The following is a 10,673-nucleotide window of genomic DNA, read 5'->3' on the forward strand; positions in this document are numbered from 1 at the left end:
CATTTAGTTTAATCCCTTGGCCAAAAAATAACCAGTCCTAATAAGGGCAACGGAAGGTGGACATTTGCCGCCTGCTGAAAATCTACACAACCAACGGGAAGCAAGTCTGCTGAAAATCGCTTCCCCATGAACTCAAAATTCGACCAATAAAAATGTATTATAAAAATCACATTTTTTAAACTGGGGTGAATAGGATCGACCCGAAAACTTGAATCGAATTAGAATCAAATTTTATTTGAATTTTAAAAACTCGATTCGAGTTGCAAAAAACTTCAAATTGATTCCTGGACGTCCCCCATGGACTTAAACAGGAATTCAGCAGGTTTTAGTAGGCGAATAGTCGAATTTGAGTTCTTATAAGGCCAGTTTATGATAAATCCTGAAAATCAAATTTGAATGTTTTGAAAAACTCAAATCGAATTTGAATAAATCCCTAGTTGAATTTGACAGTTTTGACCATAAAAAAAGTAGACAATTCGAATTTCAAATATTCAATTTGACCCTTGATAAATTTGCCCCAAAATGTTGCGTGAGTAACACAGAACTGGGGACTAACACTGAGCATGTGAGCCCAGTAACTCAGTGTTGCCATCAATAATCAGGGGCCCCTTCTACCAAGTTAGAAGGAATGTGATTATTAGCCCACCAGTCACCTGATTGGTGGCCCTGCCAGCAAGTGGAATGGAAATGAGTGATTTGCTGTGGCCTCTAATTATGTCCAAACCCCATCCAACCCACAAATCACTTCTTGGTGTCTGCTGAAACACCATTTATATAGAATGCTAGTATAATGAGCAACCCAACTTAACCACTGTGCCATAACAATAATAATTGCACCAAACCCTACATTTTACCCCAGGGCTACTGCCACATTTTTTCAATTGTGGGTGCGTAATACTCAGACCCCAATAAACCAAGGCAGCATTTCCACTGAACTAATCTTCCTTTAATTCTACACAAATAAGTTGCTTAAGATTGATTACAAAATGCATCCTCAGACAAACACAGAGTTTCCTTCCCACCCCACTGACACCAGAGGGTGACACCAGAGAGCACAGGAAACTGGTATTAGAGGGGCTGCATGGTGAGAGGCTCCTTCCCGTGGATTCAGAGCCCAGAGGCTCCCCCTTCCCTTAGACTGAGGCACAATACTGACAGAGGCAATACAAGTGATATAGTTGGCAGTGTAGCTTTGTGGGTGACTCTTCCAGGAACAATACCAGTAGCCTGTCTCTTGGGCATCAGCTGCTCACTAACTGTATGGACACTCACACGCAGCACTTATTAAACATTGCGCCTGTTTTGTAAGGTGTAGGACTGCCCTGCTGGCTGCTGCTCAGACTGAGGGAGGGTGTGGGGGGGAGCACAGGGCTGGCAGATTGCTCACCATTAGGCTAAGGCCACACTAGGCGATAGCGCCACGCGACTTTTAAGCCGCAATCGCTGGGGAAACTTTTGCGCTGGCGTCTATGGGGAATCGCGACAAATCGCCAGCGTAAAAACACACGCGGCGATCTTTTCTCTACTGTCGCTCGAAATTGCCTCGCTAGGCGATTTCGAGCGACATAGGTCCTTGATAAAGGCCCTAATGTGGGTCGAAACGTTGGATGCACAAGTTTGAAAAATAAAGAAATTTTTGGTTCACTAACCAAGGTGTGCGGGTCCTCTTGAACTCTACATAAATACTTTGACCCAGCACCCACGTTCATGGAAGACTGGTTTAGAGTGCAAGCGTCTGATTCAGGTTATATATATATATATATATTTAGATAGCTAGATAGATATACTGGATACCCAGGTGCTCGTAAGAAAATGGTATAAGATATGCAGGAAATTACAGCATAGGATTTGTTTAGCACAGCGCTCTTCATCAGGAGTACATAATATTTTGTTATATACTCTTGATGAAGAGCCCTGTGCGGGCTCGAAATGTTGAGCTGAATAAAGACTCTTTTGCTTTTTGCCACAATTTCCTGCATACTATATATATATATAGAGAGAGAGAGATGATAGATATATATATATATATATATATATATATAAAATATGCATGTGTATAAGTAAAAGACCAGCACGCATTTATGTGTGGGCTGCTTTGATTTTTTTGACAGGGCTGATTTTTACTCCCAGTCCGGCCCTGGCCCTCGCTCACCACTTTAGAAAGTTATGGATAAGACTGTTGGCTGAAAAGAGATCTGAGGGGGGAATGCTGAGCAGCAAGGGTGGAGGGAAGAGGGTGGAAGGAAGAGGAGTAAAAGGAAGAGGATTGAGGGCGGAAGGCAGAGGACTGAGGGCGGAGGATGGAGGGCTAAGGGCGGAAGGCTGAGGGCAGAGTTCGTATGACTGACGGCTGAGAAGGGAGGGTAAAGGACGGAGGTGTGATTGCAGATTTGAACGATGACTGACGGTAAAAGCAACCGATGCGCCATTCCGAAGGACATCGCATGAAGGAGATGTATTTCATTGCAGGATGTCCTAAAATGCATTCCGTAGGAATAGCACTGTTTCTGCTCCAGTCTCACGCCAGCTCCCTAGCATTAGCGACCTGGCAATAGGATTGTATTCCTACGACATCTGCTAATCTTCAATACTGCACTTATAACCCTACAACCCACAATAGAGGTATAGGAAGTTACTGACTGTGATCAGTCACCTATTAAGAAGTTTATTCCTCTAGAATCCATCAATAAGCTGGTGACCTCTGAGTCGATTCAGCTTACCTTGGTTACTTCTGGACAGATCATTTTATTATTCTTTATTATTAAAAGTTATGTTTTAATACCGTTTCAAATGGTGGGAATCTGGGTGCAAACATAGATGTCAAACTTTTTTCTTTCTTATTGTCAGACTGAGTAAGTCCTGAGGGGGCCTTATTTATGCCACTGCAAGGATCTCCTTTCCTCTTGTCTCTTTAACATTAAGCACTTAATCATGTAATGTAACTATATTTTGTATTCACTTTGATTTATTACTGTATTGACCCCTATCTGTTCTATTAAAGTATTTTTTCGCTATACAATTCTTTGTATACATTACAAGCACTGCTAACAAGTAAAAAAATCTCACTTGAGGGCATCATCACTTCCTGACCAGGCCACCCCTAATTATGGCAAATGCTGCCCATCATCCTCCCAAACCAAGTCCACTCTCTAGATCATGTTTTTCCATTCTGGGACCCCCTCTGTCATAGGTTCCCTGACTATGGTACACCCTGTACCCTGGTCCTGGCGGGACAGAGCAAGTTTATGGGGAGCTGTAAAATCTCTGATAAAGTCTTTTTTTTAAAACTGTATATGCTGTGTTTCTTTCTTATCCAACAATGAGCTAAAATAATTTACACAAGTGTGCTGTTTGTGGAGCAGTTGGAGAATCTCCTGAAAAACAGTGGTCCTTTCATATGATTGAACAAAGAGCATTTTCAGATCAGAATCAACTGAAAAGTTCAAGTGCTGGCACGTTCATATTATTCCCACTGAACACAAAAGGAGGTGGCAGGGGTGATTATGGACATTTGATTAACACACAGCCTTCAAATGCTAGAGTTCCTTTGAATGCACACTATTATGAAAACCATTGAGAAACCAATGGCTACCCTCAAACCAGCCTCTCTGCTCTTCTTGCAAGTCCATGTAAAATATTTTACTATAAAAAACATGTCTGACTTTACATAACAGGCTAATGGGACATGAATCACATGGTGATAGGCAGACCTTCACTGTTTTCCCTCTAATGGTAGTGGCAGTCATAACTCCAAATGCAATGTACTTGGAAGACCATAGTGGGGTACAGGCAGTTTTGCTGTCACCTCTAGTTAATTACACTGTTATATCAAATTTCTCCTATTTTTCACAAGACCACATCACTGCAGGATAAATATAACACAGAAGGAGGGCTATGGGATATTATAAGGAAACTCGGCTGAGACAGCTGCAGCTTAGACAAGGCTATAACAACAAAATTAGCCACTACCACTTTTGTAGTATCTAGTGATGGGAGGCACTAGGGAGGTGCTAACAACTGAATGCTTTCTCTTGGGAAACTTACAGTATATAGATATAGATATATAGCAGTTGATCTATTTTTGGGGAGGTTAAAGGGCATGTAAAGTCTAAAATAGAATAAGGCTAGAAATGCTGTATTTTGTATACTTAATATAAACATGAACTTACTGCACCACAAGCCTAATAAAACAAATAATTTTTGCTTTCAAAGTTGGCTACAGGGGGTCACCATTTTGTAAATTTGTTAAACATCCTTGCAAGACTGTGCACATGCTCAGTGTGGTCTGGGCTGCTAAGGGATCGTCATAAACAAAGCTGCTTGAGTTCTGCATGGCTGGGAAGTAAGGCGGGGGCTCCCCCTGCTGTTCATAAGTATGATTGTTTCCCTGCTCAGCAGTTAGGGACCATCTGACAATTCCTATCCACAGCAGTAAATGAAGTTAGAATTTCACTGCATACAGTCAGGTTTCTTATAAGAATGGTACACATTTTTTAATTAAAGTATATTGGAGATAGGTTTCTTTTTCATTAAAGAAAGTAAAAATGGGATTTTATTTTTTTGCCATTACATGCCCTTTAAGCCTCCCTAAATTTTAACTATTCAATTCATATACAGAGGCAAAAGGCAAACAATTATAAATTCATGTCTTCAATTTGCTATTAGACAAATACAAAAGTAAAATAAAGAGATGGTAGGCAATGGATTATAATTGCCATGCTTTCTTTCCCTCATACCCAGCCACTTTTGGGTCCTGCACCTTTTCTAATAGGTTATTTAAATCTGGTCCTTTTGCATTTTAATGACAGGCTCACACCCTCCAGCAAAACAATTGGGTGTTTAATTGCTACGTGGAAGGATTGCAGGATGGAATATTATAATGTTTCTCAGCTACTGCTGAAGATATGTTTTAGGCATTATTATTAACATGTATTTATAAAAAAATCCAACATATTCCATGGCATTGTACAATAACAGAACATATACATTAAAGGCATCCTGTCATCGGAAAACATGTTTTTTTCAAAAAGCATCAGTTAATAGTTCTACTCCAGCAGAATTCTGCACTGAAATCCATTTCTCAAAAGAGCAAACAGATTTTTTTCTATTCAATTTTGAAATCTGACATGGGGCTAGACATTTTGTCAATTTCCCAGCTGCCCCATGTCATGTGACTTGTGCCTGCACTTTAGGAGAGAAATGCTTTCTGGCAGGCTGCTGTTTTTCCTTCTCAGTGAGACATGGGTTTTTACTATTGAGTGTTGTTCTTAGATCTACCAGGGAGCTGTTATCTTGTGTTAGGGAGCTGTTATCTGGTTACCTTCCCATTGTTCTTTTGTTTGGCTGCTGAGGGGGAAAGGGAGGGGGGTGATATCACTCCAACTTGCAGTAAAGAGTGATTGAAGTTTATCAGAGCACAAGTCACATGACTTGAAAATATGCTCCATTCTCCTTTAAAATACACAATTTTGCATCAAATGCTTTGGATTTCATATTCTCTTATGGTTGCATAAAAAAATTAATATCTTTAGCTGTTCAGATACACCTGTACAGAGCTATATAATAACACTCAGGTATAAAGGTAATATATCAATGATATTCCAGTTAAGGCTCTAAGGGGCACTAAAGGGCGTATTGCCGCCAGCGACTGCTTCGCACACACCGCACCACTTCACCAGGTGCAAATTCACTACCACTATGCTAATTCACTTATATGCGAAGTTGCGCCCTGCTGGCGACTATTCACTAGCGTTACTTCGGCAGTGCGAGCATTTCATACCGAAGACGTGCTAGCGTTCATTTGTGCCTAGCGAAAATTCGCTAGTGATCTTAGGCTTAGGTCAATTTGCATACGGCGGGTAATTTAAAGTTGTATGGAGGTCTTTATTATAAATGGTATAATGGTGCAAATGCTTGAAGTTACCACTTTTGATTACAAATGTCCTGGGAACCTTAATACAGACAAGAGAATTTATATAATGCCCTACACATGAGCCCACTGTAAAATGAATGTTCGATATGTTAGGAAATGTCTGGAGAAAACCGGTTCCCCAAAAAAAATTTGTTAGGACTTTTGTAGGCAATCCTGCTTCAAAAAAGGAAAAGTTGCAAGCGTTTTTCTAACTTTAATGCATTTTCGGCACACAGGATATGATGTAAGTGACAGAAGATTGAGGAAGATCTAGCTTCTTTTTAGCACTTCGTCTAGTCTGAGGTGGTGAAGTCAAGTCTGGCGAAAGAGGTAACGTTTAGTAAAATCCGCACTTTACTTAACTTGCGGGGTAATGACTGAAAAGTCACCTGGCAATAGAGTGCAAACGAACACTAACGACATTCTCTTTCGCTAGCGAATTGGCAACTGCACCTGTTAGTGAATTGTCAATGTCCCTGCGGATGGCAACACTGGCGAATTGTCACTAGCGTTAGCCACTTCGTCCTTAAGTGAATCTCCCCCTAAGAATCACTGTCTAGAAGTTTGAATGCAGTCGTGCGTCAAAAACCAGAAGCAGACTCTTTCCTGAAAAAAGGTACATAAATGTTTCAATGTCTGACATGTAAATTGGAGGAGTGTCCCCTTCTGACATAATTAATTCAAGCACCCATTAGCCAAATTAACAGTCTGGAAAATCCTGATCTACAGCAACCCAAATATTTGCATGCTGAGGATCAAAGACAAAGGAGAAACTGTCCTGGTAAGTTTACAGTATATTAAGCTTTTATATATTCAACCAATACATACAGCTTTTTTTTTTACAGCTGATGTGTTGGGTGTAATCATCTGCATATTGATGAATTTTCTCTCAATGCAGGCAAAGAAGAAATGGAAACACTACTCTCAGATGATTCTATTAAATATTTAGGTGTGAACATTATAGCGCTCCAATGTCTCCTAACTTTTCTTTCCATCAGCTATTTTGTTCAAGATCATGTTAAGTCTCATAATCCAGCAAGGAAATTGGCAAGTAATGGCAGCAAAGTACAACATGAAACTTTATCATAGAATCTTCTTAGAATTTAAAGTCCAATTCTTTTGAAAATTGGGAGAAAATGTAAAAGTTGAGCACCCCTTTAAAAAAGAACCCTACAAATAAACACACACGGAGACACAAAAAAACCTGGTTGGAATATTCAAGTCCAGTAGTTTTACTAATAAGTGAAACCTCTCAAACTAATTAAATTAAAGAGCATAAAGTTTTACTTATTTCCCACAATGGCCATACTCATTACCAGAGATTATCTAGTGGCATCACCACTATACAATATTAACTCTTGTGTAGGCAGCCTTCTCAGGTCATTTTGCCTGATCCTTTGCTTTTAGAAAGAGTCAGCGCTTCACAACAGAACTGCCTTCAGATAAGCTATTGTTTTTAATGTTCAATGTAACTTGAGGAGTCACCGTGGGACTTGGAATTTTACTCCTTAGTGCAGGGATCCCCAACCTTTTAAACCGGTGAGCAACATTCAGAATTAAAAGGAATTGGGGAGCAACACAAGCATGAAAAATGTTCCTGGGGTGCCAAATAAGTGCTGTGATTGGCCATTTGGTAGCCCCTTTGTGGATTGTCAGCCTACATTGAGGCTCTGTTTGGCAGTACATCTGGTTTTTATACAACCAAAACTTGCCTCCAAGCATGGAATTTAAAAATAAGCACCTGCTTTGAGGCCATTGGGAGCAACATCCAAGGGGTTGGAGAGCAACATGATGCTCATGAGCTACTGGTTGGGGATCACTGCCTTAGTGCTATTCTCACATTTAGCAGGGAACTGTTATCTTGTGTGTTGGAGCTGTTATCTGGTTACCTTCCCATTACCTTCCCATTGTTCTGTTGATCGTCTGCTGAGAGCAGTGAGGGGGGTGATATCACTCCAACTTGCAATGAACTGATGATAACAGGCCTCAATAATTATATAAATTGGACTTAAGTTCAACTTTTGCATGAGATGTAGGTGGGAACTAAAAGTGTACCTTGGCTTCTACATCTGAAAAAAAATTAACCCTCTTAATTTCCCCCATTTGTTTTTTCCCCATGCAATTTCTCTTTCCCTAGTTAATTGTTGCCTACAGTTGCTTGAAAAGCAGATTCTGATCGCGCAGAAATCGTCTATGTAGTCCTACCCTTAAGGACTGGGGTCCAAAACTGCACTGCATACTCCAGGTGATGCCTTGCCAGCGACTTATACGGTTCAAAATAATGTTTTCATCCCTTGAGTTAAAGGAGAAACAAACCCTTAATAAAAAAAAACCCTACCCTACATAGACCCCCCTCCCCCCCAGCCTAGCTGCCTACCCGGACAAATGCCCTTAACCCTTCACTTACCCCTCCATGCAGATTATGTCCAGCAGAGTTCACGGGTGCCACCTTTAGTCGATTCTGTAGTCTTCGGAATGAGACCGGCACTTTGGGAATTTTCGTAAGTTTCAGCGCATGCACAGTTGTCGCAAGGCAGAAATTTGCTCCAATTGTGCATGCGCTGCTTCTCAGGTCTCATTCTGAAGATTACCGAATAGAAGAAGAAAAAACACATTTTTTTTCATAGAAAAAAAACCCTAAAATTTTTAGAGATTTATTAAAATGGTGCTAAAGGTTAGAATACAAGTATTCCAACTCAGACCTGCCGAGTTCATGTAGCTCTCAATGGCAGATGTCCCGTTGACATTTTGAAGATATCCTGAGCTGTGCTGGGTTTTAATAATCCAAAAAGGAAGGGATTTGGGTAAAAAACAAAAAAATCACCTTCTACTGTAACCATGATGTCTAGTTACAAATCTGTTAACTGCATTGCTACAGACCTACTCAGCTGTCTGTACCTTATTTTAATATTCTTTGCATGATGGCACGGAAGTCAGCAGGGTAACTAAATTTGAATGTTCTTCCGGTATCTGCTAGACTGTAAGCTCCGCTACATCAAGGATGGATATTAATCATATGCCATCTCTGTGAAGCACTGTGTAATATATTGTCATGATAAATGATGACAGTATGTCTAAACAGTCATTAATTTAATTTACATTTAGGACACCGAAGAAATGTCACCACTTACTGAAGACTCATGCATAAAACATCTCTGTGAATCAGCCTATTATTATAGTTGGGTGGCACTTGCAGCAGGGCTCCTTGAAATGTATTCCTGTCTTCCCTGAATTTTTTTTCTTTTAATTTTATTTCATATCATTATACAACAAACTAAATAGGATATCAAAAAAATCAATATGATTCTATAAACACAATTTCATAAACAAAAAAACAAGTATATATAAAAATAGAAGATAAATAAATAAATAGCAATAAGAAATAGAAAAAGGCATGGGGGTTAACTCGAAGTTCCTAATGTAGATTAGAATGCATGCCGCCCCTAAAAGGTAAAAATACATATGCTCAGAACCGTAGAAATAAATCCTATGTTAAGACCAGTGGCATAACTATAGAAGAAGCAGACCCTGCAGTCACAGGGGGCCCGGGAAAAAGGGGGTATGCTTCCTCTACAGCTACTTAAAAAAAACCCTCCTCCCCAGCCGCTCTCTTACCTACAGCGAGGAAGGGGGACACAAGTCGGGCAGGAATTTGTGGGGTCGGGTTGGGGAGTGGGCAGGTGGAGGCGGGAAGTGGGCTGGAGGATGGGGATCGGAGTGTGTTGGGCCCCTCTGAAGAGTTCCGCCACTGGTTAAGACAAACATAAGTCGCAGTTGTTCACTTTCAAATTGACTTTTAGTATGACGTAGAGCGTGATATTCTGAAACAATTTGCAACTCATTTTAATTTTTTTAACTATTTGTAGTTTTTGAGTTATTTAACTTTTGTATTCAGCATCTTTTCGGTGAGTAATTTTAGCAATCTTGTTTCTAGGGTCCACATTACCTTAGCAACCATGGAGGTGTCCTAAAGCGAAAGATACAAAGTAGCATTTGTTTTTTTTAGATGGGGTCAGCGAACCCCATTTGAAAGCTGAAAGAAGGCAAATAATAAAAAAATGATGAAAAGAAATAAAAAAGAAATAATTAAGACCAATTAAAAAGTTGCTTAGAATCTGCCATTATATAACCTACTAAAAGTTAACTTAAAGGTAAACCATCCCTTTTCATATTGTCCTCAACACACCTGCCTTTGGCACCAGCTTCATCCCAGGGAAATTTTTTTTGGACAACAGCGCCCTCTCCCTCCAAATGTCTTTTGCTTCAGTGATGACTAGCATACAGTGCTCCTCCACTGTCTTCCTCCAACTGTTTTATCATCAGGAATGATGCCACCCTAGGAACTGGACCTCAGTGCACATTGCCTAGGGAAGTACTGGGCCCAAAATACAAGAGAGGATAACAATGCACATGCACAAACTGAGATGAAGGCCAAAAAAAGTGATAACAAAGATTGGCAAGCTAGAGGTCACGAACATGGAGGAAACCTCATAACGTATATGCATAGGTATGGGATCCAATATCTGGAAACCCTTTATCCAGAAAGATCCAAGTTACGTAAAGGCATCTCCCATTTAAAAATGTATCCAAATTTTGAAAAATAATTTCCCCTTTATCTGTAATAATAAACCAGTACCTTGTACTTGATCCAAACTAAGTTATAATTAATCCTTATTGGAAGCAAAACCAGCCTATTGGGTTTATTAAATGTTTACATGGTTTTGTAGAAGATTTGTTATGAAGATTCCTTATCGGAAAACCC

Source organism: Xenopus laevis, chromosome 2S, assembly GCF_017654675.1.
Source record: "Xenopus laevis strain J_2021 chromosome 2S, Xenopus_laevis_v10.1, whole genome shotgun sequence".
NCBI lineage: Eukaryota > Metazoa > Chordata > Amphibia > Anura > Pipidae > Xenopus > Xenopus laevis.